Source organism: Ctenopharyngodon idella, chromosome 24, assembly GCF_019924925.1.
Source record: "Ctenopharyngodon idella isolate HZGC_01 chromosome 24, HZGC01, whole genome shotgun sequence".
Taxonomy (NCBI): domain Eukaryota; kingdom Metazoa; phylum Chordata; class Actinopteri; order Cypriniformes; family Xenocyprididae; genus Ctenopharyngodon; species Ctenopharyngodon idella.
Genome location: NC_067243.1, coordinates 28,219,526 through 28,238,374, shown reverse-complemented (window position 1 = coordinate 28,238,374; position 18,849 = coordinate 28,219,526). Strand labels below are relative to the sequence as shown.

The 18,849-nt window shown below is 37.0% G+C and overlaps 3 long non-coding RNA genes across 7 annotated transcripts in view; 2 read left to right on the top strand and 1 right to left on the bottom strand.

Annotated features, from left to right (window-relative positions):
- The window catches only part of LOC127506924 (uncharacterized), a 78,001-nt gene extending 74,628 nt beyond the window's left edge, over positions 1–3,373 (top strand). The window contains exon 3 of the long non-coding RNA XR_007928141.1: positions 3,299–3,373. This is a non-coding gene — a long non-coding RNA (uncharacterized LOC127506924). The remainder of the gene's footprint in view (positions 1–3,298) is intronic.
- LOC127506940 (uncharacterized) overlaps positions 1–13,115 on the bottom strand; it is a 37,172-nt gene extending 24,057 nt beyond the window's left edge. For 3 of the 5 annotated variants that reach the window (XR_007928171.1, XR_007928173.1, XR_007928172.1), the window contains exons 1-2: positions 12,464–12,651; positions 3,214–3,640 (exon numbers count right to left, since the gene is read on the bottom strand). This is a non-coding gene — a long non-coding RNA (uncharacterized LOC127506940). Of the gene's footprint in view, positions 1–3,213; positions 3,641–8,642; positions 12,332–12,463 lie in introns of those variants that run through there. The other 2 variants (XR_007928170.1, XR_007928169.1) reach the window with 2 other exon arrangements.
- On the top strand, positions 5,363–9,035 carry LOC127506923 (uncharacterized). Its single transcript, XR_007928139.1, has 2 exons — positions 5,363–7,437; positions 8,541–9,035. It is a non-coding gene; the product is annotated as an uncharacterized LOC127506923 (long non-coding RNA).
- Positions 13,116–18,849: the final 5,734 nt, after the last annotated feature.

Here is an 18,849-nt window from a genome sequence, read left to right as displayed (position 1 = left end):
AATGTCAAAAGTGGTACCAAAAGTAGTTCAAATGATGATGAGTTCCAGTCACAGTCCTCTCTGGCGGTAATAGTTTTTTATAGGGTACAGAGCAGAATTTAACTTATTAATCCATGAAAATATGATGAATCCGGCTTCTCTCCGTGAAGGCGCGACACTCATTTCAAATGTCAATCCACTGAAACACGGCATGTCGCAATCTGTGACGAAGCAGGTGAGAACCAATGACCGTTTGATATCAGTGCCGTAAACCATGTCGTAACACTTCTCGAGGGTGGCGCCACTTTCAAATTTGAATCATAACGAGCGCGAGCTTTGACTGTGATGGTCTCTGTTGCTAAGAATGAAGATGAAGATCGATGATAAAGGGCTGAATTTGGATCTGTTCCTTACAAACATATGGATTCTAAAGATTGGGAGTACAGTGAACAAATAAGATTGATGTGATTTGTGAATTTATGTTGTGTTTTGGTGTATCTTATGGTTGTATTGTCAGTCGCTGCATAGGAGAAAACGCCTTCTGTGTCGCACAGCAAACAAACTAAATATTACAAAATGGTTAAACAATTACAGAAAATTTATTCATAAGGTTTCAAATTGTAGTCTTGTTTAACATTATGCAATCCTCCGAAACGAGCAGCACAAGTCACGAACAGAAATGTTATTTCATATTAAGTAGATGAGTAAACTGCTTTCAATAAATTCGACTAAAAACAAAATTAAATCATTAAAGCCACGATTTTAATATTAATACATGGGAATTCATATACATTCACATTTTACGTTACATGATTTACGTTTTTATTGCTGTTAATACGTAAGTATTTTTACTTTTTAGTCCTCTAAATACGTCAATGTTGTACGTTTTTGTGTGTATGAAAATGTAAGTAAATGTACATGTGGTAGAACCACAATTTACGTAAAAATACACACGTATTCTCATGAGATCACGTTGAATGATTAATTGTTCATATTGATTAATTGTAAAATATTTTTGTTTATGTTTTGCAGACTGATAAGACACTAGTCTTTGACTTTATATGAACATCTGTCAGTGTGGATGAAGCATTTTCAGCTTTCAGTGCCGCTGTAGAAATAATCTATTCACTCTCATGCATGATTCATTTATATAAGGTGAATGTTTCTGATAATATGTGACCAAGATAAAGTGAGCAGCATTCAGCTGGTCATGTGATCTCAACATGGTGGCCACCATAAGGAGGGACAAAAGAAGATTTTTCTAGGCCACCGAAATGACTGGAGAATCATGAGTGTAGATCATTTTTAACATATTCATCAAACACAATAATTATTTCTTTATGAGTACAGTTATGTACTACACCTTTAAAAAACATGATAACAATAAGAAATCAAGTACTAAATAAATCAAATTTACTGTATTTAAGGTAAACCAGAAAAATAAATAAATAAATAAAATAAGTCCATTATCTTTTGATCAATGTTGACGTGTTACTTATGGAGGATCAGGAGTGCCACTTAAAAATAAAACGAAGAATCAATTAATTAATTTAATAATTCAAACATAAAAATGTATATAAATGAATCACTTTTTATATGGGCAAATTAATAGACATATTTAAAGTTGTTTATTTAATTCCTGTTTTTAAATGTAGTTTCATAAAACTATAAAACAATAAATTCAAAAAATCATTTTTGAATGTATAAATAAATAGACAAATTTGAAACAGGTTATTTAATTCATTTTTTAAAACGTAGATCAATAAAACAATAAAAAGTACATTAGTAAATCATTTTAAATGCGCATTTAAATCGCTTTTTTTTTTAAAGAATTTGGCAAATGTTTTTTTCTCTCTATTTACAAATTGCTTTTCTTTGCCGGTTTGCCAAATGCTTTTCTTTATCCATTTGTCAATCGAGTGGTAAAATGCCATTGGACAGTACACATGTGGGAGCAACCAATCAACGCTTCAATTTGAAGAGCCAACCCTCTCTCACTTGTAACACTCACTGTCATTGGACAGTTAGAGATCAAAGCTTCATCCCGCTTTAATTTGGTTTTGTGGCGCCATTTTAATGTCTTGCGCCTGAGTTACTGTGCATAAAACATCATGCAAGTACCATGGCTGACATTGGGTCTGTGTACCTTCGGATAATTTGTTTTTCTCGTTTTTGTCTTCTAAACAGAAAAACAAAGAAACCATTCATTTATCACATATTCGACCCTCCTCATGAGCATAAATAAACAAATCTCGAGTCGTTTTTTCATATTTTTATTTTCGTTTTCATCAGTGGCGCCTGCAGCTGTACGGCTGTACGCATGTGCGTACCATGAGAGGGCGCTAATTAATGCCGTTTTTATTTTTTACATAATTTTTAAATTGATTATTAAAATCTATCTGCGTACACTCATGACATATTAAGAAAGCAAGAGAGAATGAGAATAAATAAAGGTGTGCGTTTGTGTGTTGTAAAGTCAAATGTGTGTATGTGCGTGCATGGGTGGACGGATATGGGTGAAAAGAAATCTGATTGGCTAGTTTAGTTTCGTTGTCTAGCGTACGATCCTGTTTGACATTTGTGCTGGCTACTGTTTACAGGCCACCAGGACACCATACAGACTTTATCAGAGAAACATTCAGACTGTGAATTCAGACATACTTCTGTTGTAACATAATGTTTTTGACCTACTATATAGAGAATGTGAAGAATGTATTTTGGATGCAGCCACAGTCTTAAAGGAAAGGTGTGTAGATCTCAGTTATGTTAAAGACATGTGACCCTCTAGTGGTGAAGTATGGAAGAGCAATTAAAGGGATTGACTTTCCTACAGTAAATAATACAGATAATATTGTAGTGTAAAGTTTTACAGGGATGAGCACCACTCACATTTTCTCCAGGTTTTAGTTAAGTTTAGTAAGTGATATAAGATTGTATGTTACATGTTTACTTAATAAATCATAATAAATAAAGTCTAAAATAAAGGTTTGATACACCATTGTGTTGTCATCAGCAGCTGCAGTAACATAAACACAAATGTCATTATATTCTATGTAAAGCTGAGAATCTAAGCTTTCAAATGGTACCATATTAAGGCCAAAAGTGTTAAAAAATTAAGTGTAAATGTTATGACGTCACACTGCGGCCCGCCCACGGCCCGGTGCGGGTTAAGAGGTTAATACATCATAATAAATAAAGTCTCTGGTACTTGAATACTGCAGTTCTTCTTTACACCATTGTGTTGTTTGTGATCCTCCATCAGCAGCTGCAGTATCTCTCAGCTGTATCAGTGCATCACTGTGACGTCTGACTGACCGAGGTTTTTGTACCACTCTTTATCACTGTGTGAACACACAGCTACTAGGACAGTGTTCACTCTGACAGTAATAATCTCCTGTATCTTCAGTCTGGACTCCACTGATGGTCAGAGTGAAATCACTGTCAGATCCACTGCCACTGAATCTAGATGGAGTTCCAGTATAACGGCTTGTTGCTGCATATATGAGGAGTTTAAGAGCTTCTCCAGGTTTCTGTAAGTACCAGGCTAAACAATTACCACTACACACTCTACTGCTGGTTTTACAGTTTATTCTGACTTCTTGTCCTGGTTGAGCTGCTGTTATTGATGGACTCTGAGTTACAGTGTACTGTCCTCTACACTCTGAGAGAAAGAACAAGAGAAATATATATACAGGTGCTGGTCATATAATTAGAATATCGTGAAAAAGTTCATTTTTTTATTGTAAATTATTTAAAAAAATGAAACTTTCATATATTCTAGATTCCCTACATGTAAAGTAAAACATTTCAAAAGTTGTTTTTTTTTTAATTTGTTGATTAGAGCGTACAGCTCATGAAAGTCCAAAATCCAGTATCTCAAAATATTAGAATATTTACATTTGAGTTTCATTAAATGACCATCCCTACAGTATAAATTCTGGGTATCTTTTGTTCTTTGAAACCACACTAATGGGGAAGACTGCTGACTTGGCAATGGTCCAGGAGACAATCATTGACACCCTCCACAAAGAGAGTAAGTCACAGAAGGTCATTACTGAATGGGGTGGCTGTTTACAGAGTGTATATCAAAGCATATTAAATGCAAAGTTGACTGGAAGGAAGAAATTGGGTAGGCAAAGGTGCACAAGCAACAGGGATGACTGCAAGCTTGAGAATACTGTCAAGTAAAGCCAATTCAAACACTTGGGAGAGCTTCACAATGAGTAGAATGAAGCCGGAGTCAGCGCATCAAGAGTCACCACACTCAGACATCTTCAGGAAAAGGACTACCAAGCCACTTCTGAACCAGAGACAACGTCAGAAGCATCTTACCTGGGCTAAGGAGAAAAAGAACTGGACAGTGAACAGTGGTCGAAAGTCCTCTTTTCAGATAAAAGTAAATTTTGCATTTCATGTTGAAATCATGGTCCCAGAGTATGAAGGAAGACTGGAGAGGCACAGAATCCAAGCTGCTTGAAGTCTAGTGTGAAGTTTCTGAAGTCAGTAATGATTTGGGGGGGCCGTGACGTCTGCTGGTGTTGGTCCATTGTGTTTTATCAAGTGCAAAGTCAATGCAGCCATCTTCCAGGAGATTTTGGAGCACTTTATGCTTCCATCTGCTGACAAGCTTTATGGTGATGCTGATTTCCTTTTCCAGCAGGACTTTAGCACCTGCCCACAGTGCAAAAACCACTTCCAAGTGGTTTGCTGAGCATGATATTACTGTGCTTTATTGGCCAGCCAATATGCCTGACCTGAATCTATGGGATATTTTCAAGAGAAAGATGAGAAACAGTCGATCCAACAATATACAGATGATCTGAAGGGTCAATAGTGCCTCAGCAGTGCCACAGGCTGATCACTTCCATGCCACACTTCACTGATGCAGTAATTTGTGCTAGGAGCAAGTCATTTGCTGTAATATGTCCTGCCGATCAAGTATTGAGTGCACAAAAGAACATACTTTAAAGAACTTGAACTTTTCTGTTTTGCAAATCCATTTTTTGATTGATCTTAGGAAATATTCTAATATTTTGAAATACTGGATTTTGGACTTTCATGAGCTGTACGCTCTAATCATCAAAATTTAAAAAAAAAACTTTTGAAATGTTTTACTTTACATATAGGGAATCTAGAATATATGAAAGTTTCATTTTTAAAAATAATTTATAATAAAAAAATGAACTTTTTGATGATATTCTAATTATATGACCAGCACCTGTATATATATATATATATATATATATATATATATATATATATATTATTTAAAATTATAAACATTTAATATTTCAAGAGAATAATTGTAGAGCTGCGTTACACAAACCTTGAGCGATCAGTGTGAGAGTCCAGATGAAGAAGGTGATTTTGTTCATTGTTGTTCTTTTGTCTTGTGTGATGATGAAGATTGTGTTCTGTTCTGCTCTCAGTCATGAAGTGTTAAACTCACAGCACTATAAACACTCTCAGAGCACTGAAGCATGTGTGACAATGCAAAGAAGTGGGCAGGATTTACAACAGCGTGTGCTGCTAACAAACTAATAAACTCTCTACATATAAGATTTGGTATTTCAGTGGTCTACTTTAGACATTCTACTGACTGTAAGTAACTTTACAACTACATGTCAACTTATTCTACTTACCCGAACCCAAACCTATAACAGTCTACTAATACACTAATGAGAGTTAGTTGACATGTAGTTGACAAGTCACTTATAGTTAGTAAAATATCAAAAGTGGACCATCGAAATAAAGTGCAACCTAAGATTTTACAGATTATGTCGTTTGTAATAATTGTAAATATTGATTATTGTAAATATTTTTTAATCTTAATTACAAAATGTTTTTTTATGTTTTGCAGACTGATAAGACACTAGTCTTTGACTTTATATGAACTTCTGTCAGTGTGGATGAAGTATTTTCAGCTTTCAATGCCGCTGTACATACTTTAGCAAAAGAGTAGACAAGCTTTGGGACATACTATCACGTCATACAATTGCGTCTTTGCTCTCTGTCGCATCCTGTCACCATAAACTGGCCTGTCAATCATCTTACATCCTCCACATTTCATTTAGCTAATTTCCTACCGTATCGGAGAGAAATGCAGTAGCACGCTGATCTGCAGTCGCGGGTCTTTCATGTGGAGAACTCTCCTCATATTAATGCATAATGATGCATTTAAAAGTTAATGGCCAATCGGATCTTTATAAAAGTCCACATTGGTATTAGATGAAATATAACACGGATAACATTAAATAAATATTTTCTATCAGGTTGAACTGATTATTAGTCACTCAAACCTCTCAGCGTCGGTCGCGCATATCCACCATGTTTTGTAGTTTTTTAACACTTTTTACTTGTGTTTGTAGTTCTGAACTGAATCCTCATCCAAAGCGCAATGGGTTGTGGGCAATATTAGCCTTTGTAGTGTGCACGGATCCACACTTCCAAAATCCACCGGAAATAGTAGACCATCCGGGGACTTTTGGCATACTCTTTCCAACATACTATGCTTTGGGACACATTATTTTAATCTCACATACTATTTAGGATGGATAGTATGGACATTGGGACGCAGGGAAAGTGAGCAGCATTCAGCTGGTCATGTGATCTCAAAATGGTGGCCAACTTAAGGAAGAAAAATAAAAGATTTTTTTTAGGCCCCTAAAATGACTATAGTATCATGAAAGTCGATCATTTTAAACATATTTGTCAAACACAATAATTATATCTTTGTGAGTACAGTAATGTACTACATCTTTAAAAACATGTTAACAATGAGAAAAAGTTTTACTGTATTTAGAGTAAACAAAAAAAAAAAAGATACATAATGGAGTTTTGATGAAGGTTGACATGTTCATCAGGACTCATAATCAGGTCATGTGACACTAGATTAAACAATGTGCTTATGAAATGTTCAGAATTATTGATTAATTTATTTGAAGCTGCAGGTTTTTCTGTGAATCATGATGATTGAGCTTCATATGAACAACAGAAGATCATTATGAGAAACTCACAACATCATCCATGATAAAAGAGGTCAAAGGTCACCTCAGAGGTCACAGATCATCAGATATATTTCTATAAACAGTGTTATATCAGCACACGACTAAAGAATAAATGAGAAATATAACATATAAAGTCAAACTGAATCATGTTTTAAATAAGATTAATAAACTCTTCAGCTGATCATGAAAATAATTACACTGATTTTGCAACAACAAACATTTTGAATGAAAGTGTGTTTGTTGTTCTTTTTTGAAAATCATTTTGTCCAAACTGAATGTTTGAGTGTTGAGAAGATCTGAGTTTCTTCTAATATCAGTGTGTTGAAGTGTTGTTTCTCTCTCTCTGCTGGAGTTTGTGTTCACTCGAGTGGAATAGAGGTTTTTGTACGACCGTTTCATTAGATTGTATCACTGTGGTACACATTCGGTGGAGGAACTAAACTGGTGCTCGGTAAGTCCTTTTAAATAACAATTTTTTAAAAAAACAATACAATTTAGATTTCAGAGAGTGTTTTACAGTTGAAACAAAAACATTTTTTATTTTTAATAATAATATTGTGCTGAAACTTTACTTGAAGCATTTATGTATAATGTGTTTTAAAGGTATCCATAAATAATGCCTTTTCATAAATAATTGTAACCAAAATTAAAAGCCATTATATTGACAAATTCAATGTTACATCTGAAATTGGTTGTTTGCAATTTGTTTTACCCCATTATACTTTCTAAAGGTGTAACAGTGACTAGATGATATTATAATGTGTTATAACTGCTTAATGAATTATTCATGAGATCATACATGCAGTATAATGTGTATAATGATGCTTAATTAATGCATTAAAAATACTTTTATAATGTACTGTGTATGAAGGCTTTAAGTAAAGTCTTACTGATATTGTTTTATAATTATTAAATCTAAAACAATGATAATGTCATGTTTATTCATTCCGAAGAACAGCATTATTCCTTTCAAAAAACAAATACAAAACAATATAAACATATTTCCATAATATTTCTCACTTTGAGTTTAATCAGTTTTTAACAGGTTTGATTTACCTTCATTTATTTCTATACTGTGTTCATATGTAGTTCATCTTTCATTGTAGATATCATGGGGGAAAAAAAGAGATTTGGCATCAGATTGTAAATGTTGATATTTTCTGTAGTTCAGTCAATGAAACTGAATCTCTTTTTTCATGTTAGTGTTTTTTAATACAAACAAAATATATGTATGATTCAGTTGTTTTAATTCTGTTTTAAAATTGAGTTACATTTTGAGCTGAATATCTCAAGTAAAATTTAAGAACTTAATGTTCAGAGTTTAAAACTGCTGGAATTAAAGCAGTCAGTGTGTTACAACATTTAATTTAACTTAATTTGATTTAAATGTATATAGTGATTGTGTAGTTTGTATATTGTATATTATATCAGCTCTAGTGATGTTGAATGACATGAAGGATCAGATTGTCGTGATTTTTGCTGCTGTTGAAATGCTGTGAGTGAAACAGTGTGTTTTCTTTGTGTTTGTGAATGTGTTGTGTTTGTCTCCTGCAGCTGGTCCCACAGTGAAGCCCTCAGTGTCTCTGCTGCCGCCCTCTTCTCTGCAGATCTCTGGAGACTCAGCCGCACTGCTCTGCCTGCTCAGCTCTTACTCTCCACAGGGGGCGCTGGTGAGCTGGACACTGGACGGGTCAGAGGTCACCGAGGGGGTCGTGACCAGCGCAGAGAGCCAGCGGGACGGCCGCTACAGCCGCAGTAGCGTCCTGACCCTCAGCAAAGCACGCTGGGAAAAGGGAGAGGTGTACGTCTGCAGAGTAACACATGATGGAGCTCCTCATGAGGTCTCGTTCCACAAGAGCTCTGAGTGCTGATGTTTCTCTCCTGAAGATGAGCCGTATCTGAGTGTCCTGTGTCAGGCAGGATTCACATGAGTCTAGTGCTGCAGCTGTAGTGATTTACAACTCAATACTGAAAGAGAGCTGGCGTGTCAAAGCACTGTGTGATCTTTCAATCTGCTGTAACATTCAATAAAGCTTCTCAACAAGTTCACTTTGTGTCTGACAACATCATTCAACTAACAGATGAAGATGCAGGTGCTTTTCACAAGCTTGATGTAAATGTCAAATAAAGCTCTTGGGGTTTGAACATGGTCTCTGGAGACAGAGCTGCTCTATTCTGAGAGGATCACAATCACTCCACCCTGACAATGCAAATGGGCTTTTCAGTCTCACTGTTTGATTGGTCACATGATCTGGACTGGACCACACCAGTTTCACTTCTGCTGAAAATGTGGTGATGAAAATATATATGAAAATGTCATGAAAATCAAATGGAAAGCATCACGTCCAGACAGCAGAAGTGACTGAATTCAGTCTGTTCAGTTTGATTGACAGGGATCATATATTACACCTAAAACATGATGATGATATTAAACACTGACTCATTCTCTTCATAAACACAAGATTGATGTTGATTTAGATGATCTAGTGTTATTAGTGTTTGTCTGTGATCAGTGTTGTGTGTGATTGTGTTTATGAGCAGCTGCAGCTGAAAGTCATGTTTGTTGGTTGATGAAGAAGAGCTCTTGATCATGTCATGTTCAGTTCATAGAGCTATAAACACATTCAGAGCAGTGAAGCATGTGCCACTCATGTAAAACACCCTCTGAATGCAAAAGACAGAAGAGAGATCAGGACGATATACATTCAGAGTCCAATAGTTTTACTGACAGGGTTAAAAGAAAGGCTTTACATCGCCAAAGCACAGTAACAGTAAATATACAGAGTCAGACATACACATTTACACATCATTCTCTACAGGACACAACTGAATGATTCCTGCTGTATCAGTAGTCAATGATCTTGCTGCTCAACATTCAAACACTTGTCTATTGTTTGCTGTAGCAGTGCAGTGTACTTTCAGAAACCCTCCACCTCCCCCAGCTCCACCTGTCCAGATCTGCTATGGGGTGATTCATGTTTGCTCGTACAGCAGCAGCATGTTGTGTGTGTTTTGGCAGTGGAAAGTTCTGTACTCTACAGCATATATAATTAACAGCAGCAGACCAAACACATTAACATTGTCATATTCATTACCATGACAAACTCTCCAAGAATTGTCATGTCAGAAATCTAGTTCAGTCATGAAACTGAAGATGGCACAGGCTTCGATCGGTCCTTTACATGCAGTCTGTAAGCAATCACATCAATACCAAATGACTCAGGCTGATTGGTCTCTGCTGATCCTGCAGCCAATGAGATCCCTTGCTCAACATTTAATAGTCTGGTTCAGTGTTTGCTGAAGGCTAGTCCTGCAGCGCTATAAGAGTTCATCAGAAATTCAGACACTTAAGATAAGTCGACATGTTTTACCATTCCAGATACAATGTTACAAACAAAATGCAAATGTTTTATTGAAGTTGTAATCTATTAAATGCAACTATCAAATCATCTAATACCATTAAATATGAAGTGTCTTCATAATATGTGTCATTTTATTAAATTATAGGGCTTGTTTTGTTTGTTTTTATTTAACCCTTGGGGGTCCCTGATAATATATCCATCATGAAATGTGGATAAACAGAAAAGGCTGCACCCACTTCAGCCCCTCATTTCATTGAACAGACGTGTCATATATAGATCCGGTGTGAAGTCCAAAAACGTTTTATGTTTCCTGAGGGTGACACCATGCCATAGAGGAATAAAGAAACAATTCTATAATTGAGTTAACTTCAGCAAAACTTGTATGTAATGTTCTATTTTCAGTGGTTTAATCAGGAACAATTACTGGGACACCATAGGAAGATTTATTGTTTCCCCTTTAAGCATTTGCGCTCATGCTGTATGTCGACGGGGAAGCAGCGGTCGTTTTGCTGTTTCACATTTATCCTGTATTTGCTTTACTGTCTCTTTATATCATAATCGCTGTATTTATGATGTTAGAACATTGTTAAGGGTTTCTGTCATAATGTGCATCAGTGATTAGTGAATTTTCCTTTAAAGTGCTGCTTTTAACCATTGAATTTTAGCATCTCATTTGCACATGTGTCTTTCTATGCAGGGATGAGAGAGTAGGCCTTCTGATGTGTGTAAACTAATCTTACCTCACAGTTTATGATTATTAATTATTTATGATTATTAATTATTAATAAATCAGTAAACGAGCATAGTTCCTGCATGTGTGCTGGGTCGGGACTATCCTCGTTCATGTCCGTGGCATGTACAGCAGAGACAGCCTGTCCAACAGCATTAAGTTCTTGTTATCAGGGACGACGTGAACCGACAGGCTTTAGATGGGAGTCTCAATCTTTCTGTTGGCACAGATGCAATCACTCGACCTGGATAACATCAGAGTATTGTAATTTAGCAGAGGTTTCTTTTCAGATTTCTTTAAGTTATTTTCTTTAAGTTATAAAGCTATAAATTATAAGTTGTAAATGTTTTCAAAAAGAATATTAAAAAACATGCAGTAGAAGAGTAATAATCCAAACAAATGTTTTGTTAATAAAAAGGCTTAAATACAAACACTTTTCTCTCTTTGCTGTGGAAGTACAGTATAAGAGGAAATGTCAGGCATCTTAGGGGGGCACTGCAGTATTGATCTGGTGAAGGAGGAGGCCATCGAGTAAAAAAGGTTGAGAAACACTACACTAGTGTCATCACATCGACACAACGTCAAAGTGACTGACAGATAGAGAACTCAGTTATGTAACAGACACGCCATCTAGTGATGAAGCATGGAAGTGCAGTTAAAGTGACGGACTTTCCTGCTGTTAGATTACATTGTTGTGGCAAAATTTTGCAGGGCCAAACACCACTAACATTTATATAATATAAAGATGATGTTACCTGCTTAGTACATCAAAATAAATAAATAAATAAATAAATAAATAATGTTTCTGAAAGGTTTGATACAACATTGTGTTGTTTGTGATCCTCCATCAGCAGCTGCAGTATCTCTCAGCTGTATCAGTGCATCACTGTGACGTCTGACTGACCGAGGTTTTTGTACCACTCTTTATCACTGTGTGAACACATGTTTACTGTTTGGATAGTGTAGACTCTGACAGTAATAATCTCCTGTATCTTCAGTCTGGACTCCACTGATGGTCAGAGTGAAATCACTGCCAGATCCACTGCCACTGAATCTAGATGGAGTTCCAGTATAACGGCTTGTTGCATAATATATGAGGAGTATAGGAGCTTCTCCAGGTTTCTGTAAGTACCAGGCTAAACAATTACCATTATATACTGCACTGCTAGTTTTACAGTTTATTCTGACTTCTTGTCCTGGTTGAACTGCTGTTATTGATGGACTCTGAGTTACAGTGATCTGTCCTCTACACTCTGAGAGAAAGAACAAGAGGAAGAAGAATAAAATAATAATAATATTACAATTATAAATTCTAAAAAAAATATTATATAAAATTATAAACATTTAATATTTTAAGAGAATAATTGGAGCTGCATTACACAAACCTTGAGCAAACAGTGTGAGAGTCCAGATGAAGAAGGTGATTTTGTTCATTGTTGTTCTTTTGTCTTGTGTGATGATGAAGATTGTGTTCTGTTCTGCTCTCAGTCATGAAGTGTTAAACTCACAGCACTATAAACACTCTCAGAGCACTGAAGCATGTGTGACAATGCAAAGTGACTCTCTCTATTTAAATCATCTACTCTTGTGCTTTGGAGGAATGTAGCAGTTTTCACAACTCATGAAATATATTTCTTTAAACAGTGTTATATGTCACAGACACGCCAGGCTCTACACTCACCCAATCACATCGCACTCCCTCTCCTGAGTACTGACAAGATACACCCGACACTCATTCACACTCATCACCACAGCCACATAAAAGACACGCTAGTTCACTCAGTCACTGTCCGGTCTCGTTGACACATACCAGTGTGTACTTACCTCCAGGACTCCCTTGACTCGACTACTTACCTGTCTCCAGCGTCTCCTGTGATCCCTTGTGTCTCCTCGTCTCCTGTGTGTTCATCTGTTCCACGTCTCCCGGCATCCATGCTTCCTAGAACACACAGACAAGTATCAGTTCCAGTTCATCGGCTCATCGACTTTATCATCTGCCATTACTCACCTCACGCTCTGCTTTACCTGAAAATAAACCTGTTAACCCTTACCTGTGTCTCCGCTCCCTTCTGTACGTAACATTATATCAGCACATGATAAAAGAATGAATGAGAAATATAGGATATTGTCACAGTTAGCATGTATAAACGATCCAAAAAGAGCAGAATGCACAATGAAGATACCTTCAATGAAACAAACATTACTTCAGTAGAAGATGAAGAACAGAGGAGAACTCAGGGTTTAAATACACAGAGGAAGTGAATTAACTGAAACAGAACAGGGCTGTATTTATCAAGCCTCTGAGAATTACTCACAAGAACTCTGCTAAGAATTGACTTGAGAGTAAAACAATTCTTGACTCAAAGCTGCGCTTAAAACTTAGTTATCAAGCACGAACACAAGCATGTAATCCGCTATTGTTGTTGTTGTTTCTGTGACGTAGCGATGTCTGACTAGGGACATCATCGTTTCACTAAATATACGGATTGGCTGTTCACACAAAAACACAAGGGTGTCGTTTTCAGATTTATCCACTCTGGGACACGGTTTTAAAAAAATAGCGGTTTCAGGCTCCCAAATCGCCGGATCCGTCTGGACGAAACACCGATACGATAAAATTTTTTACATATACAGCTAAACGTGTCTCTGTGTGGACGCGCTCTAAAACACAAAGGGCCTCATTTACAAAATTAACGTACGACAGAAAACTGGGCGTACGGTCGTTTCCACGCAAAACTTGGTATTTATCAATATGGATGTGAGCGGTGGATACGATCAAATCTCGTGTCAGGTCTCAGCTCGTGTACGCAAGTTTTTGAGTTCGTGTGAACTATGTGAGCGTAGGGTGACCAGATTTCTCATGGTGGAATACGGGACGGGTGAGCAAGGGGTGGCCAATATGACCATATTTTTATATTTTACTATATATATATATATATATGTATCTATCTATCTATCTATCTATCTATATATATATATAAGCTTATATATATATAAGATACAAATTAAATTAAATTAACTTGTTTTTTTCAGATACAGCAGGTTTATTTACCATGTATACATCTATTTAACATCTTTTGTTGTTTTATTAACATTAATGACAGACAAATATTTAATTAGGCTACTGTATCTTTAAGACCGAATCCATGGATGTAATATTTAATATACTGACACATATTCTGTTTTTACCCACCGGTTTACACCAACTTAAGCCATAACCGACTGTAGTTACGTGAGATACTCCATACAATGGACATTTTGACAACTATGTGTGCATTTGACCATTCAGGCATAATGAAAACTGATCGCGCGCAAGGAAAGAGAGACAGCGCGCGTGCGAGAGAGAGCATCCGGTCTGTCATTCAGCGCGATTCCGCCTATCTCGCCTTCACTAATCGATAATAAATTGTGATTGGGTGGTAATTTTGTTCTAGGACGAATTGATTGGGCTGTCTGTGCGTGACAGAACACGACTGCTACTCATTCTGTGATCACCCAGTTGTAGGGTCATTCTACAGAAACGTCCCCAGATAGCAGACCAACCTTGAATCCACGTTGAATCAATGTTAATGCATTAACCAAATTATCATTGAATCAACGTTGAATTTTAAATTGATTTTTCATCAGGTTTGCACCCTGAAATAATGTTATTTCAATGATGAAAAATAGATCAACATGGTTGTAAAATCAATGTTTTTTCAACCTTAATTAAATCACCTATTTAACATTTAATTAATGTGGAAACAATATCAAATCAATCTTGCTTTATGTACAGCAAGATTCTAAGCCAGTTAAATGTCTATTTCTACTCATTTCAATCAGAGACAATGTAAGGGCTGCAGTTAATATGGTTTTAATGAACAATTCACAACTTCCTTCAGTTTACATACAAATGTATTCATTTATAACCACACACTGTTGGAACAGGAATTAACATCACATTCAGGAAAAACAAGTGGCTGTAAAAATGGCATTTCATGGTGACAAACAAATAAACCTGGTGCCTGTACCATGAATTAGCTGGCTAGCCAGGCAAATTTCAGATTAGTTTGCGCCAATCCTGGGTTTTAGGTACCATGACAGTAACTTGGCTTTTAGCGGTGTTCACCGCCAGAGTAACTTACGCTCCACGGCTAACCTGCTCCGGGGCAGGTTATGTTCTGGATAAGAGATCTCAAACCGAAATTGGACCAATCAGATATGAGCAAAGTGACACTGACACATCCAACGCAATAAAGTCCCTCCCCCAGTTTCTCTTCCTCCAAATTAAAGATCACAATATATTGTAAAAACAAATATTTAAAGATATATAAACTAACTTCACAAGTTTTACTTGCACTGAGCAAGATCATTTATTTTATTTGTCCTCTTTTGTGGACACGTATTTTCTTAAGTGTAAATGCATTTAAATTCTTCATTTTCTTCAATCTCTTAACCTTCAGCAAAAGGGAATCAGTTTCTCTCTGTTGCAAAGCATGTGATTGGCTGTTCACCACTGATGTCACACATTCATGTGCACGCGCTCCACAAACTCAGGATCAAAGCCTGAGTTGACAGAGAAAGTTGATGATCAGCATCATGGTACCAACAAAGCCGGATTGGAGTGGTTTGGTTTTGTCAACTTGAAACTAATCATATAACCCTGAGTTTGTTCAACTACCATCATGGTACAGGCCAGGGGCGATTCTAGGGTCAGAGCTTTAGGGGTGCTGAGCACCCAATGAGCCCCACTGCCACCACCCACCCTCTTTTCACACAAAAACAAAAAATATGTTAAAAAAAGTAAATGTAATATAGGCTACTTAATGCCAATAAATTAGTATAGGAGTATGAGTAGTTACAGTTTTGCTTGCCACTATTCACTATATGTCAATTTATTGTTGTTGTTTCCTCATCTGGTTCTTCCTGCATGCTCTCCCTTTCCCTTTCTCCTTCTCCATCTCCCTCTCTTTCCCTTGGCACTGACAATCATACACAAATATATTGTAGGCAGGAGAGTTGAGGTCAGTTTGTCATGTCACAAAAATGTTTTGGAGACCATTTACAGATTCTAAGGATATGATCAAAAGGCACACAGAGGCATGTCATTTTAAATGTCTTTATTATTATTATTATTGGGCTTAGAAACTTTTTTAAATGACAAATTCCTTTCACAAGAGAATCTGTATTCTCCATTGTGGGTTTAAAATAAAAAAAATAAAAGCAGGGGACCATTGCCTAGATGAGTAATTTGATACAACAACAGCTGGTTTGCATTATCTCTTATTTTAGCTTGCTTAACACTTATCAGAAGAACAAAAAAAAAAACAAAAAAAAACAAGACAGAGGTCATTATGGACTGTCCCTAGTCTCTCACCTGAATCTGTCTTTTTTCTTTTAAAGAACTGTCCTATGTCCATTGCTCACTGGCAGGCCACACACACACACACACACACACACACACACACACACACACACACACACACACAGAGAGAGAGAGAGAGAAAGAGAGAGAGAGAGAGAGAGAGTAATGCTAGGAGTTCAGGAGTTAAGCCTGGTTCAGGTTAAATCCTCTGTGTGAGGAATGAATAAATACAGCAAAAGAAAAACATTAAGCTTTCTTTTATTGTCTAGTTTGATAGTCAGCCACAACTGAAAAATAACAGATATAAATCTAGGAATGAATAACAATTCATTTAAAAAGCCACAGTGAGTGTTTTCACACATACTGCTGGTATACAGTGATATGTCGTTTGTTTTCACTCTGGTCCAAACGCCAGGAGTGTTTACATGACTCCCGATTGTTAAAATGAGCATCAAATTAACGATAAACTTTAACAACAGAGACACAGGTACGCAGTTTATTTGTCGCGCTGCTGTTTTTGTTTCGCTCTAGCAGTTAATAAACAGAACTGCAGGCGTCTTGCGGAAGAACATTGTAACCGGCGCTACTTCTCTCCGTTTATGACTATGGACGAGTCACCCAGGTCCTGTGCTACTCCACAGCGGCGACGACCCGCTGGACTAAAATAGTCCGAAAATAAACACTTATTATAGTGTACCATGGTGATTCAGGATACCGACTCCAGTACTCACCGATATGGTTTCGGAATCGGAACAACTCTAGGTAAAAGGAAAGAAGTGTGAGACACAGCTTTGGAGCAACTTAGTTGATTCACAACACTACATAACGGGTTCTCACTCTGCGTGTGTTGCGCGCTGGATGACGGTCGTGCTGAGCGGTGCAGGTACAGAGGAGAAGTAGAAGAAGAGAAGAGGATGACACCATTTGCTAAGGGGGATGTTTTCATTTTCATCCTTAACACATACATTTTAAACCACAAACTACAGAGTATGTTTTGGACATTATTTAACCTTGTAAAATACGAACGAAAATTTTAGAATAACAACATTTCTTACTCCAAGTTTTAGGGGTGCTGAGCTCCTTTTTAAAAAGGGGCTAGCCTCGCCCATGGTACAGGCCCCTGGTTTCACAGACAGGGCTTAGGCTAAGCCAGGATCAGACCTTAGTTCAATTATTTCAGTAGCTTTTATAGACATGCCTTAGAAAAAACAATCATTACTGGTGTTTATCTTGAGACAAAACAATGGCAGTGACATATTTAAGATATATTTTCAGTTAAAACAGCTCAGACATGATTTTTAGTCTGGGACTAGATTTAAGCCTCGTCTGTTAAAGAGGTTAAGCAGTAAAAAACAAACAAAAAAGAAAAAAAAAACAAAAAACATTGGCATTCATCTTGAGACAAAACAATAGCACAGACAAATTGTAAGATGTCAGTGCAAGTTACTTTCAGTTAAAACAGCTCAAACATGCATTTTAGTCATTGGAAAAAGAGCCTGGAAAACCGTGACAACATAAATGCAACCTGCATCTGTAAAATGGAAGTAAATACACATGGAAACTCACCAATGAAGACAGAAACACAGTACTACAGACTGAAACACTTCTACAGTTCACTGTTCAGGACTTGAAGCTTTTCAAGGATTGAAATGGAGCCAGTTTTGCAGAAACAGCAAATACAAACTTTGAGGCCTCCTTTTTTTCAGCCCTCACTTGTTGTAAGGCATCTAAAGAAAACAAAAACAAACAGGAAGTTAAAACTGCACAATGTTCTTAAACATTTGATCTGTAGTACTGTATGACTGACTGAAGGTGGGTCATAAATATTTGGAAATGTGACTGTTACAACCCACACAGCAGGAGACTCCTAGGCGGATCCGCATTCAAGTCGCCAAACCCGCGTGACTGTCACATTCGGTTTGGCGCCGCTCAGAGGATCAGCTCAGCCTCCGGGCGGCGCCGTAAATTCTACTGTCAATCAGCAGATCCTGAGGGCTCAGACTAAATACTTGGGGTTTCGAGTCTGACGACAGCACGAGGGCGTGGCTTGTTCGCAAGGTCAAGGATCATGCGCCGTTTACATGCCCCGAAAAGACGGCGAAACAGCCCCAGAGAAACAACGTCGATCTAGGTTACTTAAAGATTTGTTTAATATTCTCTTTTTTCAAACATGAACGGTCAAATGTCATCAAATAATTACTTACAAAGTTAATTTGTAGAGTGAACGTCCTAATTACGGCTCACAGGATTCAAACACCTGTCTGTGTAGTTTGGTGTTTCAGCGATTGTAAGTGTCTGCTGTTTTAACGTTACTTATCTTAACTGTATACTGAAACGTTATTACATATTGGCAATTGGTAATGTTTTATATGTTGCGTGGTGTCTCAGTCCAGATGCTTGGTGTTTCAGTCTAGATGCTTGGTGTCT